The following is a 15,707-nucleotide window of genomic DNA, read 5'->3' as shown; positions in this document are numbered from 1 at the left end:
ACTACTGTCTAGGTGGTACAGTGTATCCTGATGCATTCCCTTTAAAAAGAAAAGTTTTTCTTTTCATTTACAACTGATACAAAAGTCTTTTTTTTTTTTTTTCAGCAATTCTTGTGATTATAAGTAATAGAAAATGGAAAAAGTTATCAAAATACTTTTGCTTGCTAACTCCATGTATATACATTTAGCAAATTCTATTACAGAAAAATGAATTTATCTTTGTCTCTGCCATTCTTACCTAGGCTTATGCAGAATGAAAATATATAGCCACCCTTCACACTGGACACAGCAGTCTTAATAAACAAAAATAGAAAATTGGATGATAGAAACTGTTACATACGCACTTTTCCAAGAAATAATTTGTAGATCAGTTTTGCATAAGCTACTTGCATAATTCTCACTGATTTTGACCCCCTCAGGCATTCTGCTTGCAACCTAATACTCCAGCGGATGCAATTCTAACTGCAGTAATACAGCAGGATGGCTTTATCTTCATGTTTACATCACAGTAAAGGATATTGTTTAAGTAGGCTGTACTGCAGACTTTTTCTCAGAAATGTAGTTTTCATTATATATTTTTAGCATTTTTTTTTAGGCAAGGTAAGGATGAAGAAAGAAAACATGTATAAGCCAGGTCCTATGCTCCCCTTTGAAGGTTTGATTTTTATTTTTTTTTCCCCTGAATGGCATAACTGTCTTTGAATTTCCTAATGCTAGTATGATACAGGCTTTTTGCTAGGACAAATGTTCATCCTGCCTTATAGACCACTAATTTTCAACAAAAAGCATCTGAAGCTGATCTTTAAAGTGAGACGGAAAGAGTGACAGATGCAAAATACAGTTTCATTTATTATACTCCCTGTCATATATACATACATGAAACATTTGAAAATATAAAAAGCAGGAAAAATAGCCCCAACAAATTATACGTGGCTTCAGGTAAAAAGTGTCAATAGCATTCTTTAAGCCCCAAATCAATGCAATCATATAATCTGCTCTATACATGGTGAACTACACTTAGGAAAAACATTCAAACAGCTGTATGGAGCTCCTCAGGGACAGAAGCTCTGACAAGCGAGAAGACTGATCTCTTGAGATATCATACTAATGGCTAGTTTTAGATGTTACTTTATTTTATTGGGCAGCATCTTAAAAAGCATAGCAGTTTAAAGCTAAGGTAATGCTTTGTTGTCATATTAGTTTTACTGTACATAATGAGTATAAAACCATTTTAATATAAAGAAATGGAAGCAAAGGAGTACCTTTAATTTCAACCTAAGATGTGACATTATTAAGGCACTTTTAAGGCAAAGAGAAAAAGAGATATTACTAATCTCTATTACTAATTTCTTTTTACTCAACAGAAAGAATGTTGTTCATCTTTATTAACATAACTCCTTTCAAGGACAGACTTCAACAAGTGATATATATTTAAGTAGAAAAGGATGTATAAAAGTATAACTATTTTTCTAAGTGATAGATACTTTTCAAATCATCTATTAATAGTATTCAGAAGTAGGAGCCTAACCTAACAGCAGTGTTAACAGGGTTATGGCCTGCAGCATGCAGCATTTCATAGCATTTCATTTAACTGTTACCCAGAAAAAAAATAGGTTTTATATTTTCAAACTATGGGATTTTAAAATAATAATGGATTTTTCAGTTTACTTGCTTAATCTAACATCTGAAATGATTACTTATGTTTAATCTGTTTAATGTTACTTTTATTTTACTATTCTCTGCTACAGAAGTTCAATCCAGAAGAAAATAGAGTTATATTTAGCAAAACATTTCCAAGAGGTATTAGGACATTAAAAGTTGAAGGTTGGCTTTTGGTACTACTGTTTAGTCTTACTCTAGCACAACTAGGAGATTTCCATCGTCAGGATCAAATGAGAAAAATCATGTTGTGCATTTAGAGTTGTATCTGTGTAGTGATAAGGTGGCTCTATATGAAATTCCCCTGGGAGAAATTATATCTTAGTACAAATATTCAGGTAATCCAGTTAGCTAACAAACCAAGCCTGAGGAAAGAAACAGTCACCAGAAATGGAAAAGAGAGAAGCAAAGATACTCAGTTTAGACATCAGCTTTGAACATGAGGTTTTAGCCCATACCAAACGTTATTTAGAAGGAATATTTGTTTTCTCACTGTGTTTTGACTGAAATGATAAAGAGACAGGACTTTTAGATGATCTGCTTAAAAGACATTTCTGGAAACAGTGTATGGATGAAAAATTTAATTATTCTATGGTTTAGTGGCAGAAATTAGGATATTCAACACTACAATCCATATACAGGCATCCGGAAAAAAATATTTCAAAGTTTTGTTAAATTCATTCTACTATAAAATTATCTCAAATCATCTGAATTTAGGTCAATCATTTTAGAAGTGCAGGTTTTCTCATTGAGAAGATGCTGTGACTCCATTTGAACAACTTCCCATGGCACAGTGTTGAATTTGTTATGACTTCTAAATTTCAGAAAACAATGTCAAATTTGGGAACCTATGTTCTAACCCTGTCAGATCCCAGCTTAAAAACAGTCTACAGAAAGAAACAGGGACTCTGTGCAGAGTAGCTTTTACTGTTACATGCTCACTTATCTCAATTATTTGCTATGTATTTGATATATACTTCTGTTACCATGGTCACTTAAACACTTCTAAATTAAACATCTTCCTTTATTTATTTAATGAAAAAGGAAGATAATAGTGTTTACGAGGATTCCTGCCCAGCACACATGGTAGTTACAAAGCTGGATTCATTCCCGCATGCCAGCTTCTTTGGGGTCCATAGGTGTAAGCCATTAACAAAACAAGAAATATCTGTCACGGCACTATGGGTATTTTCTGGTGCTGCCCAGGCTCTGGTTTCACAGAGATATTTTCACAGAAGCAGTAATTTCCCCCCACTAAGGCTACCTGCAAGTATGAAACTGCTGATGTATATGAGAATTCCTCAGTGTATTCTTTTACTAGTAGAATATAAGATTATTGTTTTAACAGCCTGTCCTAGAAAAACCTGCCTTCCTCTCAGTGTTTCAATTCTGATGTTTAGAATGCATATAGCAAAGAAAAATATGTTAAACCAAACATAAATATAAGAAAATCCTTTTATTATCTATTCATACTCTAAAATAAACAAATTAGTCCTTTTAATATGTATTTGCGGCTAGAGAACCCCTTGCTGCCTACCAGTGAGGGGAATTGAGTTGGAAACCTTTATAAAAAGCACCAGGCCATGAAATGCCAAATAAAATTCCTTTTACCATCCAGAGATAAAGGAAAAGAGTACTGTACTTCTTTAACAAATAGGACTTGACAAAAAAGAGAGAAAATAGATGTGAATGTTTTTCAGCAGTTGTTGCTTTGCTGAATAGAAGAATGTGAAGAAAAAGATTTTTTTTTGAGAAAAAAAAAACATTGCACATGCACAAACATATTTACCAAACTTCTTAAGACCCTTTCTTCTACAAAAAAAACCACCATCCAGTCTGATTAGAAATTACCAAGAGATGGTAATACCAAAGAAGGCAAAACACTTGTCTAATGTTCTTTGTATTTTTATAAAGTCGTTGTTACATACCTTTGAATGCAATAGTTCCTGCTTTGATTATCAACACTTTCCGTTTTATTGAAAGCATGGCAGAAATACACTGAATATACAAAGTACATAGAACCAATTATTGTAAAACTGGATAATAATTTGGATTATTTAGGATGTCTATTAACAGAGAATGGGTTCATTCTTGTAGGACCGATTTTGTTAGTTTGTTTGGTTTTACTTTAATCTATGTGATTAAATTACTCTTTATGTATAATTCATACTACTTTTATTTGGGGGACAGGGACAGTATACGCTTACACACCTCTTTCATATATAAGCAGTAGGAGCATGGTTAAATACGTTCATATTCACGTTGATATTTTCTTGTGATTTTTCTAGAATTCTGACTAAAATTTCTAAGATTTCAGTATTCTCCCCAAGAATAAATCAGAATACATTCCAAGATGCTGACAATTTTGATGAGTAATTCCTGTAAATAAAAGAAACTGTTTACCTCAATAATTACAAAGTACCTTTTTCAAAATATTTTTAATTTATAGTTAACATCTTAAATCACAATATTTTGCTTTTTACAAGCTATCGTTTTTCCTTTTTACCCTGTAAAAATCTTAAGCAAACATCAAGATTTTCCAGTATTTACTACCATTTGGAAATATTCTTAAAAAATTCCAAGAATGCAGGAAACAGGCAATATTTATTTGGATAAGTAAAGTCTTCCATTTTACCTCACACTGAGTCCAATGAGATACATAGAAAATAAATAATTAAATAAATAAAAACACTTTTTTGCTGACTCACATGATGTACATGATGTCTGAGCACAATCAACTTTTCTCCGCTCCCATTAATATTCAGGAATTAGTGTTGTGAACAGCTACAGGTTCACAACCATTGTTCACCATTCCCTCATTCAGTAATACGTTAACAGTTATGCTTAAGGACTTCATTTGTGACTTTTCAATTAGCTAACACATCAAAATTTTCATCAAATTTACGTGACTTAGTATTTTCATTCCACAAATCTGCCCAAGTAATTTTGGCTATTCTAGGCTCACATAGGAATATTTGCACTGAGGTCATGAGGACAAGGCTATAGTATGTTTATGTTTAAGGCCAGAACAGCAGAACTCCATGCTATTTTTCTGAGTTTGGCCTATCTATAGACTAATGAAATGGAACATACCTCTTGACAACTAACAAAATCTGTGATCTGCCAGAATTCAAGGACACTATGTGGAGCTTGTGTCTTGTCTGAATCTGACACCTGAGCACCCCCACATTTCCTACCAGGGTTAATTTCAGCATGTTTTGGTGTGGCTATTTTCACTTTAAATAGTTTCAGGCAAAATATAACAATAAAACTGTTTTCATGTGATTGGCAGAGTATGAAGTAAACATCCTATGATTTACTTGTCAATCATCTAATCCTAATCCATTCTTCTGTCTCCGTCTTTTTCTCAACGCCATACTTATATATTCGGAGCTACGAGTCAAACACAGTATTTTAGACACCATCTCACTATTTCTCACTTCATCTACAGACCGGACACCTCCATACAATAATCATTGAAAATCAAAAACTGATCTATCTACTACTCAAATCATGCCAATTGAAGAAAAGTGGCTTTCACAATTCTTAGTAGGATAGCTCTAGATAGGATGTTGTCAGCTTTCAAAGATACAGTGAAAATTCTACAAGTATTCAGGGGAAATATCAATTTTATCTCTTATTCTGTTTTCAAGAGCTATTCTACAGCCACCCTCAATGCTCAAACAAATGCTAAATGGGTGATAGAATTGCCTCAGTTGATTCTTCTGAAGTTGTCACTTCTAATGCCTGAAAGACTGATTCGTTCATCTCCTTTGCTGCTGGTGCCAATAGATACTTGAAAATAAAGAGACAAGGGCACACTCCTGATCTTCAAATGTCAAGAAGAAAATAGTCAACTCAGTTCCCCTCGTGACCAATATAAGTGTTGAAAAAGGACATTATATGCTTCATCTTGCTATCATACCCAAGCCTTAAAAGAAATTCTCCAGAAAAAAAAAAAAAAAAAAGGAAAAATAAAAACACATGGGATGTACACTGAAATTAAATATACTTTCTACTAACAGCATTTGGATGTTGAATTCCCATCATGAGGAGGGGAAATGGAGAGGGAGCTGCTGATCTCTCTCATAACCAATGATAGAATGTGAGGGAACAGCACAAAGCTGCACCAGGGGAAGTTCGAATTGGATACTAGGAAAAATTTCTTTACCATGAGGGTGGCCAAACATTGGAACAGGCTTCCTAGTGAGGTGGTTGATGCTCCATGCGTGTCAGTGCTCAAGAGACATTTGGATAAGGCCCTTATTAATATGTTTTGACTTTTGGTTAGCCCTGACGTGGTCAGACAGTTGGACTTGATGATCTTTGTAGGTCCCTTCCAAGTATTCTATTCTATATTGGACAGAGAGATTCTCCATCCTATACTTTGTTCAAGAAGAAGCTGAATTAAAAAAGATACTTATACTTAAATCCTTCTGGTACCTAGCAAAGTAAAGCCCAACATTTCCAGATCCCACTGGAACTAATGGAGAAGTTCCTACCAAATCTAACAAATTATTCTATGCTGTTATATAAAGAAAGGTAATTCTTATGAAAGTATGAAATTACAACTGCTGCCAAGTTCACAGACAATACAATCTTTCAATTTGTATCTCCCTGATTTATGGAGATAGCACTTCCAGATTATTCTTGATGAATTATATTTTACTTTTTTTTTTTTTGTGTGACCAGTCTATCTTCACACTACTGCATTAAAATGTGCCTTGTTCTTCCCTCAGCAGGGAACATCCAAACACATTCTAGCATAAAGAAAAAAATATTAAGTATGATTGCTTAACCACAAGCAGGTTTAATTTTTAATTAAAATTTTATAAAAATTAATCCTTTTTTTTTTGAAAAAAAATAAAGATATGCTCAACCATTAATGTAAAACACTGGGGGGAGAAACAGTAACAATACTTAGCAAATGAATAAAGAGTACCCTTGTATACTTCTAGCTATTCATAACATCTTCTAAGCTACATTTAGGAGTAGGTCTTTTCTTAATATTATTCTCTTTCCTGTTGATCTAAACTCTGTTTGATTTTGGCCTGTAGCCTGACTGGCAAAGTGACAGGGTATAACTACTTAGGGGACATCAGTCATAACATGGAGGTCAGATGCTGGCCAAGAGGGACATGAAGAAGAGAACATATTATGTTTTTGAAATGTTGGCTAAATTTTATTTTGTGCCTGAGGTATAAAACAATCTTTATCTTTCTAAAATTCATCAGCTGTTAGGCAATTCTGCAATAAGTAAACAATTCCATGGTGAATTAGGCAATCACATCTCTGTTGTGGAAAACTCTAGGTCTGAAGCTGAGTACATCTGCAGAGCTGCAAAGAACCAAGGTTCTGTTCTGTTTTTATGTTGAAACACTGTTTTCAGCTTTGCAGCCACAGCTACACTAAAGCTTAAGTAATATAATGTAAAAGTTTGGCAAAGCTGAAGAAGCTTTACCAACCCATGAATAAGCCAAAGCCATTTGCAATGTAATGCACTATCGGAAAAATAAATCCACAGGTGCACAGAAGGAATTCAGTCTTCAGCTTTTTGTTTCATTTACTCAAAGTACAGGTTTTCCTGTAGACCCTGCATATTAAGTCCAGAGGTTTGTGTTTTGGCAAGTAGTAGTATCGTGTCACTTTTTATTATAAAATATTTCGTGACAAATGTATCAGGAGAACAGAATGTAGAGAACATTAACAACTGAATTCAAACGTGATGGGGTGAATCACCTTCTCAACCCTTCTCCAAAGTTTTTAGTGCAGGATTCAGGTTTTACTGCTTATTTTCTAAAGATTTATGATTTCTCTTGAGGTGCCCTCAAGGGGAGACAGTACTTCCCCAAGGCTGTATTTGTATTCTGCTAAAAAACAAGAATCCTTGTCAAGTCAACAGGAATCAGTCAAGAGAGCTTCTCATCTGACAGATGTAGAATATGTTGAATAAATATTGCACAGTAAACCTCACCAGTTTAACCCTTGTAAGAGGGATTCTCACAAGTAAATCCAATAGTTATGCCAACCCCACTACCACCACAGTCAACAATCATAACTAGCAACACTTAGGCCAACACTTGCTACTTCTGAAAATTTCTGAGTTCTCCAATATCCAGACAATATTCCAGAACTTTGACACTGGGACTTTTAGTTGATTTAAGATACATTTAATTACACTGAGCTGTAGGTGAAAAGCATCCCGCCATTGCTAGATGTTTTTCTGATGACACATCACAGATATTGCATGGTCAAGTAACAAAAAAGATGATATACATATATTCCTCCCAGAACTCTGCATGTGTCTATCTCTATCCAAAACTGCCTCTCTGGGTACTGAATAGTTTCCTGAATGAGGGAACGATGAGGGGGGAGGAAAGAGTCACATTTGACAAAGGAAAATGTGAAAAATAGATTGTAAGGTCTATGACACTTGTATAAATGAGTACATATGATAATGGACTACCCAATAGGGAAATCTGCCAGCAGAGAGAGTGGAGGATTGAGAAATTTGACATGAGATTCTAAGAGAGATGAAGACCTGACATTTCCTATAACTGTGTAGAAGTTGTTACTGGATACTTACTTTCATAGCCAGTTTTGTATGAATGGATACCTGACAATCAGTCCTAACACATTTAATTAAACTGTAAATAAACTCTAATCAGCCAATAGTCAACTACAAATTTAGCTAAAGGGGGAAAAGAAAAGTGGTGTTATCCCTTCTGAGAGCTTTGCTTCCATGGGAATGAGAATGCTTCAGACAATCCCAGTTGCTTCTGTGGACATATTACCCACAGTCTATCACAGAAACACATGCTGTAATGACATGCTGACACATGCCAGGCACAGAAACAGAGGAAAAGCCATGGAAGCAGCCCCTGTCTCTGCCAGCATGCACACACAAAACTATAAACACCCTAGGACAGATCCCAAATTAATACTGTGTCAACAAGTAAGGGATGGTAAATACTAATCCAGAAAACATCTATGGCTATCGTATTGAAAATAATACGTTCCTTTTAAAACAGTGGTGAAGACTATCATGTTTTGATATCATTTGATATTTATAGAAGCATACATTTTATACAAAACCCTACTGTATAGGTTTGCACACATTTTATAGCATTGTGTTGCAAAGGTACAATGATACATTAATAATCACATACTTGAGCCCACAACTTCATGTTATAGGACATGATTGGCACCTTACCAAGCTCCCTGAAGTTAAAGAATACTTACATAGCTTTCCTTAATTACATAGGTAAATACATAATTTATTGGGTAAAGAAAGCAGAATTTTGCTTGCCTAAAGCCATTCTTCAGCCTACAATAAACTTTTTTGAAAATAAATGTTATATTTAAAAGCTCACAATTCATTTCTCTTCAACCATCCCGGTGTCTAGCCATATATCTTTTAGAAATAGACCTGAATAACAGAAGATTAATTAGCTATTCAACTATGGCAGTAATAAACAGCACCATATGCGTCTAATTGTTATTCTAGTCCACACAGAGTTCATTTTTATTTCTTACCTAGAAATCTTCAAGATGCATTGAGAGGCCTTCATTACATCAAATTTGTTATGGAAAGCATTTCAACTAACCATAAATCCATCTACAATTGTCTTCATTATTTTAAATATTAATTAAACAATAATGGAAAGAAGTAGTAGGTTTTGATAAGAAACATGCTTTTGATAACTTTCTAAAATCGGAGAGATTTTTAAAATCTTTGGTAGCCACTTTTCATACTTGCATGCAACATTTGAATAAGATTGAATAATAATGAAGAGAAAATTAGAAAATTTGAACATGATCCTTTTGATATGCTTGTGCAGTGACAATTGCCAGGGAAATAAAAGAATAAAAGGGAAGAGGGGCATTGAAAAACTATATGATGATAAGAGAGCATTCAGCATTTGGGGTTACAGACAAGCCTGAATGCCTAAATTGAGGGTAAAGAAACATCCAGAAAAGTGTAATTGTATTTATGTAACAAAACAAACATTGGCCAAAGTACAGCGAGGTTACCACAAGAAACAAGAAATGCTAGAAGCACAAATTTGACAGACTAGATTAAGCTGCTGGTCCATCAAGCCTGTGCACAGCCTTTGGCTGTGAACCTTGTGCAATAATTTAGAGGCAAACCTCCCTCAGTGCATCTACAGTTAAGAGATGCCATATACTGAGGAGAGCATTCCTTTTGCTTTCTGTGTCAATCACCTTATTTCCTGAAGCATGAGATTAGATCACCCTCATTTTAGCATGCCTACCTACCGATACTATTCATTGTCATAGAATTAGTTGAAAAATATTCAGCTGTTGCTTCTGACTCTGCAATCTTCCATGCTTTGACAAGAAGTTTGGATGAGAAGCTTTTTAATCTTGATGCATTTACTTGCATTGCACATTTTTGTAATCTTAGGGAAAAAGAATATATATATCAAGAGATCTTTGCATGTGCATGAGTGTTAAATGTGGGAAAGGAAAAGAAATATTTTAACCAAATATGAAAGTTTTTTTTTATAGACAAATATTGTGAATAAATCTTGTAAAGGATATTGAGGACCTCAGTGATCAGGACATATATATTTGGTTTAAGTACTGAGAAACATCACTGCAAGTTTTGAGTCAAATTGTTTTATCCGCACTACAGCATTTAAATGGCAGCAGGGTGAAAGAGCTGCCACAGATGAAGCCAACCTAAAATACTGTGTTCTTTTCTAGTTCTAATGATCTTTGTTGTATATTTAAAGTAGCATACTTCTACTACATAAACTTTATGAACATTAGTTCAAATAGTAACCGCTTTTGTATCCTAAACACAGAGAGTAACAAACAAAAGCATGAGACTCCTGAGCTGTGATGATATTATCATAATCTTTTCTACAGTTCAGTCCCGTTTAACTGTGCTATTTCTCCACTTTCTTAAATCTCTGCTTATCACAGTCTCCTTATATCAGACTCATTCCATTCGCCTCTTTCCTTCTCATTTCTCTCCTGCCCCATCAACTCTCATACATCTGTGCATGCCTCCTTTTCCCTTATCTTGTGTGTCAAAACATTGTCTCAAGCAAATTCAAACCAAAAACGTAGTGAAAACCTAGCACACTGAAAAAAACAAGAAACAAACAAACATGGACTTAGTATGCATTTTGCACCCCTTCTCTACTATGTAGCAGGGACATCTGACACTATCTTGTACATTACAACAGGACTCTGTTATCAGTTGTTCCTTAAGTGGCACCGTAGTATAAATAAATACATTAGCAATTTGCCATATTTATTTTTGGCAGAGAACTTGAGAGACAAATTATCTACCTCCAAACACAGATATAAATAAGCATAAACTATGCAGATGTTTTCCTCCTCCCTGTCACTGCATCTCAATTCCTTCTGGAACATGTTGAACTTTTTATTTTTTTTTATTTTTTTTAACCTCCCAGGCAACACATCCCAACCTACAGAAGAACACATCCCGGAAATGTGCTGTTTAATATCCTCTCAGAGAAACTTTTGTTATATAAAGCAAGTATAGATCACCTTCCCATTGATATCAAAGATAACAGTCTATGTAAATAAGTTACTCATACATAATAGAGCACTTCAGTGGTAAATGTTTAAAATTAGCTGATGATTCTTGCATAAGATCTGAGTGCATACACAGTTAAAAACAGCACTGTTAACATAGCAAGTTTTCAAAACCCTTTACCACAATTAGTGATTTTCCAATAATTAAATTCACCTAATTTCCCCTCTCCAAAGCATGCCACAGTAGTTCCAAGACACAGATAATGACAAGCGAACTGAGGTCCAATTCCTGCCTTACTAAAGTCAACACTGGGATGTAAGATTGCAGGAGCAGGTTGAGAACCTAATGCATAAGACACAAGAAATAAAATCTTATGTTTCTTATTGATCACAGCATTATTACAGGAGTCATTCCATTCTGATGTGCTTACATTCACAAAACCACAAATACCTCAAAAGCAGCAAGATTTACCTTATTCAGTATTTTTCTGACTCTTAACACAGACACCTACCTCTAAAACTGTACAGCAAGCTCATATTTGCCCACATCTCTCTACACAGATGTATTCTTAGCTATTTCTGCCACACCTTGCATGATGTGGGAGTGGTACAATCTCTGCCAAAACCTAGGTTTCAGCATTGTTACAATGTGACGAGACAAAAAACAACAGAAAAATGCCATCTTGATGTCACATTAAGCTCTTTTTAATTATTCTCATGAAAAAAACATATGGATTTTAAAACATCGCATTTCTTCTCTGGTTTTGCCTAGTTTAAACTTCCTTTTGTTCTCTTTATTATTATGTTGTGTGTATCTCTGAACCTTCAAATTACTGCACATGCTAAGCATTAGCATTCCAAAGCACAAATAAAAGGTCTATGAAAAGATACAGAAACTTCTTTTTCATTTGACCTTGATTTAGATACTAGAAATATGTATCACTTCAGTTCACTTTCTTTTGCATGCTGTCTGTGCTCCCGTCTTCTTCCTTGAGGTTGAAACTTGTTCTCATCAGACAGGTCAATTATTTGGGCTTAAAGAAATAGCGGAAATATCAGAACTGAGAAGCTATTGAAATGTCAGGAGAAACCCTTAAAGACTTTTCTTTCAGGTGAGAGTTGTGATATAGCAAATATGATTCACAGTACCAGGTATTGACATTTTCTCTCATTCATGAAGGCTCTCACACAGACTGACATCTTACAACCACAGAAACACTACCTAACCAACACCCTCAAAGCCATGTAACGTGACTGCTCAAACACAAACCTTCATCTTACAAGATTATTTTGTAAAGCAAATATTGTGCTGTCTCTACTTCTAAAATACTTTATAAACATTTTGTAACAAGAAATACAGCCATGCCTCTCCATTTTTCTCCGCATTTTCCTGACAGTCTTCCCACTGTCCTGTACCCATAACGGGAGCCCTGGAGGTGCAGATCACAACTCCAGCCTGACAACAAATTAGAGGAGGCGATACACTCCAAGAAGACTCTTGTATCTTCATTTTAGTAAAACAGGAATTATAAAATGGACTAACATATGTTTTATCTCAGTTCATCCCATTCCAGCAGCATAAAGTGTTAGAAGCAAAACAAGAAGCTGCAGCCCCCACCCCCACCTCCGAAAATTGAATTAATTTTTTGCAGAGTCATTTGATCAAAATTAACATAAAAATCAACAAAAGCATCTGCCACATATTGTAGCACCATCTTCTGCTGCACACAATACCTGCTTCTAATGAGCAATCAGAAGTGTGTGTGCTCATTTTTTTCAGTATATGGATCCTGTTCCACTCCTTTTGATTTTGACAGGCTCAACCCTTGAAATAAAATCTTATCTTGTTCACCCTTCCCAAACGTGAGATCAACGTGAGGCATATTTTTGGAGTTTAACATGAAAAGTCTGTAACTACTAAGTCAAAATCTTGCTAGTAATCAGCATGGTTCTTTGTTGAACAGTCTCCAGTTTCTCCAACTAGCTTTCGCAGTGCTAAAGTCACTCATAAACACTGACATATTCATAATTCACCAATTCATCTGAAATAAATCTATGCTTTGCTTTATAATACCCATTGTTCACTAACATAGCCAGAATTAGAAAGCTGTCACTAAATAAATATATTCAAATTATAAGTGGATATACATATAGTATAGACACACATAAATAATGTTGGATTCAATAAAACCAAGCTTCAAAAAAGCTGAGCTTAATGAATAGTCTCTGAGTGCTAACCCTTAAAAGTGTAAGGAAAAAAAATGAAAAGGCTCTTTTTCTCATATTCTATGCCATTTAAAATAATGAATTATGGCATTATAGTAATTCCTTTACATTCACTGAAAAATAAGCTTTTAATTTTGGTTAAGTATTTTCTCTTAGGAATTCTGCAAAGTCCTGTCAAACTCCAAAGATTTTGCTTCTCCTTTATTTGACAAGGCTTTGATGGTTTCTTTACAGGGACCCTGACTTGATCAGTCCCCAAAGGACAGAACACAAATCTCAGCTGCTGCAGCAAGCAAAACAGGTATGAAGCGCTCTTGAAACTGACTTTCCTACACAATTTGTTGTCCCTCCATTTCTACTCTAAAAAAGAAATATCGTGATAACACTTGTCTCTGATATTTCTTTAGCTTTTTTTTCCCCTAGTTCTAATTCTGTGAATTAATTGAGAAAAGTCTTACACAAATATGGCAGAAAAAAAATACGAGAAAAACAGGGGACTCCAAAACCGGCAAAAGGAACCACAAAAAAAAAAAAAAAAAAAAAAGCAAGAAAGCATTGCAAATCTGCCTAAGACAATCTACACACAAAACTGATCTCTGTTACTGCACCTTCATTTTCCTCTTACTGAATACCTCATATACCTCATCAGAGGAAGTTGTATCACACATAATACCCTTCCTATCAGTGTTGTTGCTTAATTAGTCAACATTATGTGAAGCTTATGATAAAAATAATAGAGCTGGCACTTCCAGTCTCTAAAGAGAGGCATTAATAAGTAGGATATTCTTACAAGCTACAGTTTTCATAGACTGTGAATGGAAAAAGACACTGAGACATTCTCCAGAGAAGGGCTATACAGGACTTCAGTCTCAATTTAGAGTACAAATACTGCTTAGTCTATAGCTTCCATTTTTGGATGTATTTATAATTAGTTGGTAAGATATCTAAACACATGAAAATATTAACAAGTGCTTCTATTATTTGACACATTTTTCAATGATGTCAGTTGTCATACCAAACTTTGAGAAAACTTTTTTTCTCCCAACCTCCCCTAAATCACCAAGGGAAAAACACGATACATAGCTTCTGCATTGCAACAGATACACAATAGTGACGAAGAATAAATAAATAAATAAATAAATAACAGCAGCAAAACACTAAAAGAAAGTGGTTAAAAATATTTTTCTGCAAAGGACAGTATTTAAAATATTTTGCATGCAGTATTTCTTCATCTTGATCCTCAGGGAGAAGGCTTTATTCTTTCTGTTGCTTTGTCTTATTTTCAAATGCATTAGTCTCTAAGCTGAACACAGGCAATTACTAAGATCAAAATATATAGTCAAATTTTTCAATACATTAATATGAAACTATCAAACCTGTATTACAACACTGATATTTTGAAATTACTACCTATAAATTTGCATTAAATTCCAGAATATTAATACTTTTCAACTTTGACAAACGTGTAAGTTGAAAATCTTTTGTAGAAATACCAAAGCCAAGCCTTCCACTCAGTTTTCTGATGTTTCTTCTCTTTGTCACCTAATGGGCCACTCATCTTTTATTCTCTGTACAAGGAATAGTAAGCAGTACATTCCAAACACATACATTTCCTTACCTCACACAAAGTAAAATGACAGATTGAGACACTCTCCCAAGAAATCTTTAAATGAAATATGTTAAAAAACATAAGAACATGCACAGAATAACATTCAGAGGTGCTTAATGAGTTTCCAGTAACCACAGGAATATAAGAAGTCGTTAAGTCCAAAAGTCTTGCCACCAGTGGCAATTAAAAATACACAATCTTGCAATAGATTATACATGGACTACATTTTCCATTTATATCATCTTTTATTCATATCCATGAGATTGTTCACAACCTAAGTAATATGTATTTCTCAAGAAGATGATATAGGAATAAAGCAATTCAGATTCCCACTGGTGTCATGGAAATATCTTGTTAGATGCTTTAAGGGTCATGTTCATGTCTATTCGAAGTTTGGATCCAGCCACCTCTCCTTATCTTGCTTTGTACTTTCCATTCCTTTCCCTTCCCCAGATGACACCATTCATTTAATTTGGACTGTTTCCAGAATCATACATAAGCACAGGGGACACCAGAATTTGTTCATATAGGGCCTCTCCTTGCACAGTAACCTGCCAAGAAACTGATACGTTTTCTGAAATTTATAGTTCTTTCTGAAGGAAGAAGAACTCATTTCAGAAAATTTTGGGCAAGAATATACTCCAACACACAACAAAGTACTGTTTATCATACTGAAGTG

General features: G+C 34.6%; 1 protein-coding gene across 13 annotated transcripts in view; it reads right to left on the bottom strand.

Annotated features, from left to right (window-relative positions):
• FGF14 (fibroblast growth factor 14) overlaps positions 1–15,707 on the bottom strand; it is a 410,241-nt gene that overhangs the window by 78,418 nt on the left and 316,116 nt on the right. The gene's annotated exons all lie outside the window — the stretch shown is intronic.

The sequence above is a fragment of the Cygnus atratus genome, chromosome 1, assembly GCF_013377495.2.
Source record: "Cygnus atratus isolate AKBS03 ecotype Queensland, Australia chromosome 1, CAtr_DNAZoo_HiC_assembly, whole genome shotgun sequence".
Lineage (NCBI taxonomy): Eukaryota > Metazoa > Chordata > Aves > Anseriformes > Anatidae > Cygnus > Cygnus atratus.
Note: the sequence above shows the minus strand (reverse complement) of the source record. Positions and strands in the feature narration are given on the sequence as shown.